At 48.7% G+C, this 10,490-nt stretch overlaps 1 long non-coding RNA gene across 1 annotated transcript; it reads left to right on the forward strand.

The window, feature by feature from the left end:
* Window positions 1-1,156: 1,156 nt before the first annotated feature.
* LOC117480708 lies at window positions 1,157-2,078 on the forward strand. The gene is made up of 3 exons (XR_004555670.1): window positions 1,157-1,247; window positions 1,433-1,531; window positions 2,039-2,078. It is a non-coding gene; the product is annotated as an uncharacterized LOC117480708 (long non-coding RNA).
* The last annotated feature ends 8,412 nt before the right edge of the window (window positions 2,079-10,490 follow it).

Raw genomic sequence — 10,490 nt, forward strand, 5'->3', positions numbered from 1 at the left:
ACCAGCTTAAAATGGTTGCTGGTTTTAGCTGGTTTTAGCTGGTGTTAGGCTGGTTTAGTTGGTTTACCAGGCTGGACAAGCTGGCCAGGCTGGTCTTGCTGGTTCAAGACCAGCCTGGTCAGCTAAACCAGCATAGCCCAGCATGGATGTCATGCTGGGCTATGCTGGTTTTAGCTGGTAGTTAAACTGGTCTAAGCTGGTATTTCAACCCAGTCTCACGGCATTTCGTGTTATAGTCACAACATTTAATCTATTGATTCGTGTTCACCAACACGATTTCCCCCTTTTTTTCGTGTCACACAGAACGATTTTAACGACGACGTTAATGTTAACTTAACCTTACGTTTGCTTGGAGGCTATTGTTACTTCCCTTAACAAGAGCTAGCTGTCTTAGCTAACAACAGTTAGCAGCTAACGTTTCCTGCAGTTTGTTTTTCCCCTGAAAAACGTGATGTGGTTATTTAAGGGTAAATTAACTTAACGTTTTCTTACAAGTTGAGAGAGTTAAGTTTAGTTTAAAATCGTCAATGTAATGCCATTAGAGGTGTTGTGTTGAACATGAAGTTAGCTAACTGTAGCTCACTCTATCAAAGGTTAGCATGTTAAGCTGTATTTTCTGTGGCAGCTAGCTTAATACAAAGAGGGGTTTTGTGCTTCATTGTAAACTTTTCTTACAAATGTGTGTTAATCTACCTGAAATTGTAGGGACAGTTTTTTTCTACTCAATGATACAGACCATTGTTGAGGAGATGCAAAACATACTGTAAATGAGTTGGGTCCGACATATACTTTGAGTAATGTTACTTTGCTGCTAAAAAATGAAACATTATCAGATGAGGACATCACCAAAGTGTGTGAGTCTGTCAGGGGATTTGATTTGTTCTCTGCATGTCGTACAGGGCCTATGTACACACTGCTCTGGTATTAATTAAAAATATAATTGTAAAATGTAAATCTCCCGCTCTTGTCATCAGTCAGGCTTTGCATTTGAACTCCTATGACTGGTTGTGGACTTGAAGGGAACGACTTCCTGGCCTTCCTGACATCCAGGGGAAAGGTGATATTCTAATCCATTTCAATGCCAAAAGAAAGTTATTGTTTTTTACTTTTTTAATATGATTTTTTTGGGGAATTTCAGTTTTATTGGACAGTAGAGATCTACTGGAAACAGTGGAGAGGGAGGAGATGATATGCAGCAAAAGGCCCAGCTGGATGGTTGCTGCTCCGTGTGGAACGTGTTCTATCAGGTAAAGCACTGGTACCCAGTTATTTATGGTATTGAGTTTGAATTTAGCCTTTGGAATGTATTTTCCAACAGTGCATTGTAAAGACTGAAAAAACAGGCTCAGGTTAAAGCTTGACATGATTTGGTCTTTTACTTAAGAAGATGTTTGTCCTCCTGTGTTGTCTTATTTCCTTATCTTTCTTTCAGGTGTAACATCTACCAATGGTTGTACATGACATAGACCTCCTCCACCTCTTTGCTGTCCTACTAGTCAACCCTTCTGATCAGAGCCTTTCCTAAATAGTGGTAAGTTGTTTTACAGTTCAGTGTACGTTAATTTAGCAACTTAATGCTTTACTGCTGTTGAATAAACCCTATATTGCTAGTGATTTTATTAAAACTATGATTTGCAATCCTTTTGATTCCAATTCCAATAATCTTTTTGTTATAATTGTAAAACACATCTTGACATCCATCAGCAATCAATAAAACAAATCATCCAACACAAAATAGAAGAAATCTGTACCTATTATATTTATTTGTATACAACAGCATCTATTGGGACTGCTCATTGATGTCATCAAGAGCCATTGAGTCAACCTTTTGTAGTCGGCCTCTTAAAATGTTTAGCATTTCTTTGTCTCTTAACATTCCTATAATAATTTGTTTTTTTATTGTTTTGTTCTTTATTTTTGTTTTTGAGAATCACTTTGCAATTGTGCTATATAAATAGTTGTATACTAATTTTATTGTTGTTACCATCATTACTATTATTAAAAATGTTTTCTTTGTTTTCTTTATTTATCGCTGCAGAAAGGATCATGCCAGCCCACATCAAACACCTGATCAAGAAGTTGTGAATCTTGAGGCTGAAAAGATGAAAACACCTGTTCAAAGTTCCTGTACATGGAACCATGCCTGTCCTCTGTTCCACATGTCTTCAGTCCGTTCTGGACCCCATGACTCGGACACTAGTTCTACCAAGGCTTATTAGGGGTAAGAGTGGTAGGAGAGTGGAGTTATCTTTGTATTTAGGCTGCAAGTCGACAAAGGTGATCAAGTGCTGATGCTAATAATGATCCGATTAATTTGATATTGATTGTCTGCCAATACTGAATCCTGAATCCTGATCCGATTCTTCTATTTCCCAGATAATACAGCTGCACCGTGTACACTAGTTCTATTTGTTTTTGCCATTGTAATTCACCATAAGCAATTGTTGACTGTAACGTCTATGCCAACCAACCTGTAATTTGTAATGTATTTTACCATACTTTAACGGTCAAGTTTTGGGAACCACAGCAGCCCAAATGTTAACGTAAATGTCAAGTGTTCTTTTTACAGTGTACTTATATCTGTACATTTCTTTTCAGTTTGCTTCAAGAAGTGGCTTCAACAGACAGAGATGCAGGCCAGATTGGGAAAGGCTGGACGCTACTCAACGGGAAACATTATGGACATGAACAAGGAAAAACAAAAAACACTTTCTTTGTTGCCTTTTTGTTATCATACGTTTTTGTTACCATTTAAATATTGAATTATATTTATTACTTTTATTTTAAATCAAATGCACCTGTTTTAGATAATATATTAATTTTGATGTATAGGTTGATTTGCAGGTTGGTTGTTATTTGTATAATTATTGTATCTATGCTTTTTTTTTTTTAGCTGGCCAGGATGGCTGGTTTAGCTGGTTTAAACCAGCTAAACCAGCCACCAGCTAAACTGGCCACGATAGCTGGTTTAGCTGGTGCACCAGCTAAACAAGCCACCAGCTAAACCAGCTATCCTGGCCAGCTAAAGTGTCCAGAACCCCTCTAAACCAGCCAGTAGATAGGTCTATCTACCTATCTACTGGCTGGTCAGGCTGGTCATACGAAATAGAACGAGAGGCTATCAGTTTATTTGATCAAGGGCGGTTTATATATGCAAATATTGCCTTTCCTAAGAGCAGTTCAGCAAATGTCACGTCCTCTTTTTATTATTTACTTAACTTTTATGTAGCAGGTCGTCCACTAACAGTTTTCTGTTTTTAATAAGGAGATTAAAGAAATACTACCTTCCATACACTTTAATTACTCACCATGTGCTACTTTCAAGATAACATCGTTTTTATTGCATTTCTGTCTTATACAGGCTAATACAGGAATGTGCACTGTTGATAAGGTTTTATTAAAATGCATGTGTTTAGGAAGAGACTTGGATTGCATGATCAGAGTTTTTGATGTAGTTTTGCCCCAGTTTACTATACTTAATCAAGACTGTTCTCAGTTTTTTGGCTGCCATGCAAGAATAACAATGTTTTTCAAGACTTCAAGGTAAAAGAGGGAGAGTAATTGAGATAAAATAAAATGTATATGTATATGTGACTTTGTTTTGTCATGAGTTGAATTGGCGTTTTCAAGTGTTTTATATTTACAAGTTGCTTGTACAGATTTCAGCGGCCAAAGACAAAGCACTGACAGCCGTGAGAGGGAGCCAAGCTACTGTTTGGAAAACCAAAACAAATTCATCTTTATGAGGGAGTCCATTCTCAAGTAGTCATGTGATCAATGGAGAATTAAAATATTGTTTTTAGCCACTCTCAGTAGACTAATATACAGTACCTTAAATATCAAGTACTCTTTATGCAGATGAGAGAGGAATTTACAGGGGGTGGGACACATTGTCCAGCAGGGAGGACAGCTTGGCTGCCATTCTCCTGTCTCCCACCACCTCAACAGTGTCCAGAGGACTCCCCAGGACAGCTGGCCTCCTTATCAGTCTGTTCAGTCTCTTCCTGTCAGCAGCAGAGATGCTGCTGCCCCAGCAGGCCACACCATAGAAAATGGCTGATGCCACCACAGAGTCATAGAAGGTCTGAAGAAGTGCCCCCTGCACCCAAAAGACCTCAGTCTCCTCAGCAGAAAGAGTCTGCTCTGTCCCTTCTTGTACAGAGCAGCAGAGTGAACAGACCAGTCCAGTTTATTGTTCAGATGAACACCAAGGTACTTGTAAGATCTCACAATCTCTATCCTCGCTCGTACTGGCCATCCTCTCTTTATAAGTTCCCAAGATGGTGGCAGGCAGTTCTGGCGCAGTGGCAGCAATCTATCTCTGCATGATTGTCCTAAATCCCAAACCTCTGTGTAGCTACACCACTCATCTTGCCCCCATGGTAAAACAACATGTTGAGGATACATCATTGTCTGCACCAGCAACATCGTTGTATATCAAGCACTTCGGCCATGGTCGGCATATTATCTACAGTTCATTCATCTGGCACTCCTGGCAGACTCCCTCAAACAAAAAAAAGGGTTTAAAACGAAAAGAGGAGAATATTGGGCTATTGGCTCTGCTGTGTCTCTTGCTCTCGGGAGATATCCACCCGTGTCCGGGTCACGGCGTCACCATCAACCTGACGGCTGACGGCCCAGCCGCTGAGCTCCACACGCCATCAGTAGGCTTCGGAAGAGGCTGGCTAGCTGAGCAGCTAGCACCACCGGCGGGTCTCTGCGGTCTCGCGCCGATGGCTGCCGGCCTAGCAGCAGGACCTCTACCCACACCACCGGAGGACTACGGGTCCACGCCGAGGGCTGGTGGCCGAGCAGCTGAGATCCACACACCGCCGGCTGGCTTCAGAGGAGGACGGATAGCTTCCACACCATCGGAGAACTACGGATCCGCACCGAGGGCTAGCGGCCTAGCAGCGGAGATTCTCGCACCACCGGACTGGCTTCAGAAGAGGCCGGCTAGCTGAACAGCTAGCTCTGCCGGCGGGTCTCTGTGGTCTCGCGCTGACGGCTGCTGGCCTAGCAGCACGACCAACATCCACACCATCGAAGGACTGCAGGACCGCGCCGATGGCTAGCAGCCTAGCAGCCTAGCGGCAGAGATCCATAAACCACCAGCTAGCTTTGACTGCTCCACTATCAACAACGGCACCGAGGTAAAGCCTAGAAATCCTGTATTTAAAAAACACTGTTGCACAAAACATTTTCAAACAGTGAATCAAGCAAAAACAGTGTGGGATCCTTGGTGCAAGCCGAAGGGACTATTCAGTGGACATTTAAATTTCCGCAGCATCTGCAATAAACATGAACAGCTAGAACATCTCCTCGAGTCCAATATTGACTGTTTGGGAATATCTGAATCTTGGCTAAAACAGTCGTCACCATCCACTCTTGTATCTATGGCAGGATATAATGTGTTTAGGAAGGACAGACTGAAGGGAAAAGGAGGGGGTGTGTTGCTTTATGTGAAATCTGTCAGGGTTGAGTGAAGCAGGCAGGACCCAAATGCAGATTTCCAAGATAATTCCTTTAATCCAAGGTAACAAAGTAGAAGACAGAACACTACCCTGTGACACAGTCAAAGACAAACAAGGAACTAACAATGACAGACAGAAAAACCAGAACTAAAATACACACAAGACTAATCACACAAACAAGACACAGGTGAGGAGGGAGGAGAAAACACAGGGGCACCAGGTGAACACAATCGGGTAATCAGGTAGGAGGGAACACAGAGACAGGAAGCAACAGGCATGACGGGGGGTGAACACTTTTCAAAATAAAACAGGAAACCAAAGACAGAAAAAGACAAGACAAAACACAACACAGACAGATCGTGACAGTACCCCCACCTCAAGGGACGGATCCCAGACGTCCCAAAAAAGTCCAGCAGGGTGGGTGGAGGGGGACCGGAGGAGGGAGACAAAACTAGGGCCAAAAGGGTGGGTGGAGGGGGTCTGGAGGACGGGTTTGGGCTGACAGCCCAGGGACACAGCGGAGGACCCGGAAGGGGTCTCGGGCGGACGGCCCGGGGGCAAGGCAGAGATCAAGGAGGGGGTCTCGGGCGGACGGCCCGGGGGCAAGGCAGAGTTCGAAAAAGGGCGAAGACCACGGCTGGGGAAATCAGGGGGCCGAGCTCGAGGGCGAAGGCCCCGGCACTCAGGGGGCCGGGCTCGAGGGCGAAGGCCCCGGCACTCAGGGGGCCGGGCTCGAGGGCGAAGGCAGCGGCTGGAAGAGTCAGGGGGCAGAGCCCGAGGGCGAAGACCGCGGCTGGGGAACTCAGGGGGCCGGGCTCGAGGGCGAAGACCGCGGCACTCAGGGGGCCGGGCTCGAGGGCGAAGACCGCGGCACTCAGGGGGCCGGGCTCGAGGGCGAACAAGAAGGCGGCGACGGGACAGCTCCGGAGGACGGGCAGGAAGGCGCCAACGGGACAGCTCCGGAGGACGGGCAGGACCCAGCATCGGCCGGACAGGAACCGGAGCCGACGGGACAGGCGCAGACGGGATCCCGAACAAGACATGGGCTGGTGTCGACTGGACCCCCAACGGAACAGGACACAGAGTTGGCAGGACCCCCGGTGGAAACGGTGTCGGCGGGACCTCCAACAGGACAGGACACAGAGTTGGCAGGACCCCCGGCGGGACAGGTGTCGGCGGGACCCCCAACAGAACAGAACACAGAGCCGGCAGGACCCCCGGCGGGACAGGCGTCGGCGGGACCCCCAACAGGACAGGACATGGTGTAGGCAGGAAATCCGGCGGAGCAGGTGTCGGCGGGACCCCCAATGGGACAGGACATGGGGTTGGTAGGACCCACAGCGGAACAGGTGTCGGCAGGACCCCCAACGATACTGGACGTGGAGTTGGCAGGACCCTCAGTGGAACCCCCAACGGCACAGGACATAGGGTTGGCAAGACCCCTGGCAGAAGAGTAGTCGGTGGGACCCCCAATGGGACAGGACATGGAGTTGGCAAGACCCCCGGCAGGAGAGTAGTCGGCGGGACCTCCAACGGCACAGGACATGGAGTTGGCAAGACCCCCGGCAGGAGAGTAGTCGATGGGACCCCCAACGGAACAGGACATAGGATTGGCAAGACCCCCGGCAGAAGAGTAGTCGGCGGGACCTCCAACGGCACAGGACATAGGGTTGGCAGGACCCCCGGCAGAAGAGTAGTCGGCGGGACCCCCAATGGGACAGGACATGGAGTTGGCAAGACCCCCGGCAGGAGAGTAGTCGGCGGGACCCCCAACGGAACAGGACACAGAGTTGGCAGGACCCCCGGCGGGACAGGTGTCGGCGGGACAGGTGTCGGTGGGACCCCCAACAGGACAGGATCTGGTGTTGGCAGGAAATCCGGCGGAGCAGGTGTCGGCGGGACCCCCAACAGGACAGGACATGGGGTTGGCAGGACCCACAGCGGAACAGGTGTCGGCAGGATCTCCAACGATACTGGACGTGGAGTTGGCAGGACCCTCAGCGGAACCCCCAACGGCACAGGACATAGGGTTGGCAGGACCCCCGGCAGCAGAGTAGTCGGCGGGACCCCCAATGGGACAGGACATAGGATTGGCAAGACCCCCGGCAGAAGAGTAGTCGGCGGGACCCCCAATGGGACAGGACATGGAGTTGGCAAGACCCCCGGCAGGAGAGTAGTCGGCGGGACCCCCAACGGAACAGGACATAGGATTGGCAAGACCCCCGGCAGAAGAGTAGTCGGCGGGACCTCCAACAGGACAGGACATGGGGTTGGCGTCGGCCGGAGAGCCAACAGGAGACGAGGTGCTGGAGTCGGCCGGACCACCGACAGGACACGAGGGGCTGGAGTGGAATCCACAGGTGGATTGGAGGAGGCAGGAAATGCAGCAGAAGACGTCAGAGTTGAGACCTGAGCAGCAAGGTTTGAGATGTGTAGAGCCATGGACTGATTGCTTTCAACTAAGGCGCCGTTTACACGAGGAGAAAACTGCTTGTATCTGCATAGTTCCGCGTGCGTATAGCCCTATTATTTACACGAGGCCGATAGAAACTGACCCCACAAACAATAACGGGTCCCAAGGTGGATAGATTTGCAAACGAAACGCTCTGGGGGGTCAACCGAGTCCGTGTAATCACCTCGATACGAATATTTCCTGAAAAAATAACGATAGCCCCGCCTCTCCCCACCTCTCCTGCTCACTGCTGTAGCAACTATCAAAAATAGCTGTGTTAATTAAACGCACAAGGGGTTCTTGAATGAAATAATATTATAAAAGGCAAACCAGAATTGTTAACGCCCAATATACTCCTTAAACAAAATAAACAGTCAGATTTCATGCATTGATCCATTATATTGACAAAGGAGGATCTCACCCGGTGTTTGTAGAGAATATCTCTCTCTTTCTGAGCCGTCCTCTCCACGGAGACGTGCTTCTTGGTCGGGATGCAATATCCACAGATTCGGTTTCTTTCAGTTTCTTTCAGTTTCAGTTTCAGTTTCGGGGCTTAAACAGAAGGGTAGCCATGGCAACATTGCAGCGGGGCTGCTCGGTTGCTCTTCTTCGCGGCTTTTGGTGTATTTTGGCGGAAGTTACAGCGCCACTTACAGTCCCAGCATATGTACTACAGCGTTTCCAGCGGCCTCGTTTGAACAGACACGTTAAATGAAACAAATGCATGTGAACGGAAGACTTTTTTGAATACGCATACTGTGCATAAACGCAAACGGTCCCGTGTGAGCGGGGCCTAAGGCTTGCATCATCTGCTCATGTTGGCCCAGAAGATTTCCCTGATGAGAAATGGCGTGCTGGACCGGAACAGAGGCCGGAACCATGGCTGCTGGGGCCAGAACTGGGGCTGGAACCATGGCTGTATGGGCCGGTTCTGGAGCCGGAACCATGGCTGTGTGGGCCGGTTCTGGAGCCGGAACCATGGCTGCTGGGGCCAGAACTGGGGCTGGAACCATGGCTGCTGGGGCCAGAACTGGGGCTGGAACCATGGCTGTGTGGGCCGGTTCTGGAGCCGGAACCATGGCTGTGTGGGCCGGTTCTGGAGCCGGAACCATGGCTGCTGGGGCCTGTACTGGAGCCCAAAGCATGGCTTCTGGGGCTCGGGCTGCTAGCCTGGACTTGCGACTCCTTCTCTTAGGAGCCTTTTGTACCCCATTCACACCAACGGTGTTTCGGGGCCAGTTCGGTGCTGGTGCTTGAAAAGCACCGGGTTTTCCTGTTCACACCGCAGCGGAGCAGCCTCTAAGCTCCGGAATCCGGTTCGTTTCGAGCACCAAAAAGTTGTCCGTCTAGAAGCAAGAACCGCATACGTCACGCTTACGTCGGAGGGGGGCGAGATTAACCTGAGCTAACAGTTAAGGCGAGTACGGCAAATAAAGGTTGTAACAAGCAGTAGTGCTGAGCAAAGTGACTAGAACGCAACCACACACTTGTTAAAAAAAAACACACTTTATAAAGTCAGGCAACACTAACCAGGCTTCGTGTGATTCTGTTTATTTGTACCTTACTTTGACCATCCGTTCGCTGTTATTGATCATTGTGGAGAGCAGGCAGACGTTTTGTTTGTTATTATAGCAGCTATCGGATGGAATCAATACATGGGCTGCACAGGTTGTCATGTCCGACTATCACAAGTAGAATCATAATGAAAAATACGTCGGTAAAAAGTGCCTGGAGAAAACGGCTTAGCAAGTAGTCAGTTTAGCTTCGGTTGCTATGCTAACATCACCCATGTTATACCAGAGAAACTTTCATAACAGCGTTGTGATGCCAAACAGCGTCAATTCAGACTGACACACATTCACTTAAAGGGAACTGGGGATATGTATCAGCTGCTTGTGTGACAGTCAGACAGTGAATACTTTAGAGCCGTGTGAGCTAACCCGGAGCTAACGGGAGAATACACTCGTGGAAGAGCAGCAGCACTGCAGCGGTCGGTAAATGCCGCTGAAACACATTAATAAACAATGAACCACGGCACTCTGGAGAAAAGTATAAGGTTGGAGAAGTCGTTATTTAATTTAATCTGGCTTCGTATGATTAAAAGCAACGCAGTCCCCGGCCCGTTGTTGTTGTGAGGTGAGCTCCGTTGGGGAGAAAATCAGCGACGTAAACTGTGACGTCATGACGCAGCAGCGGCAGCACCAGTCGGGCTCTGAGCGGTGTGAAAAGAGCCGGAGCTAAACCGAAGTACCGGTTCTGAACCTGAAAAGCTCTAGCACGGAGCTTGAACCGGAGTTGCGTTGGTGTGAAAGGGGTATTGGAGGCTCCGTGGACCTCCAAAAGCCAGACGAGTGCCCGAGAACGGCTCCTGGACAGGAGCAGGAAATGGGGAAGAAGCAGGGGTTGACTCCAGACGGAACACACCGAGATGTATGGTGTCAGGTTGGGAGTTGGGAGGCAGGGGGCTAGCATGCCTGGGGCTAGCAGGCCGGGAATCACACGTCGAAAGGAAATCCAAAATCCAGTCAGGTAAGAACTTAACTAAAGATGGATCCACTGTTGCC

The sequence above is a fragment of the Trematomus bernacchii genome, unplaced genomic scaffold (assembly GCF_902827165.1).
Source record: "Trematomus bernacchii unplaced genomic scaffold, fTreBer1.1, whole genome shotgun sequence".
NCBI classification, from domain to species: domain Eukaryota; kingdom Metazoa; phylum Chordata; class Actinopteri; order Perciformes; family Nototheniidae; genus Trematomus; species Trematomus bernacchii.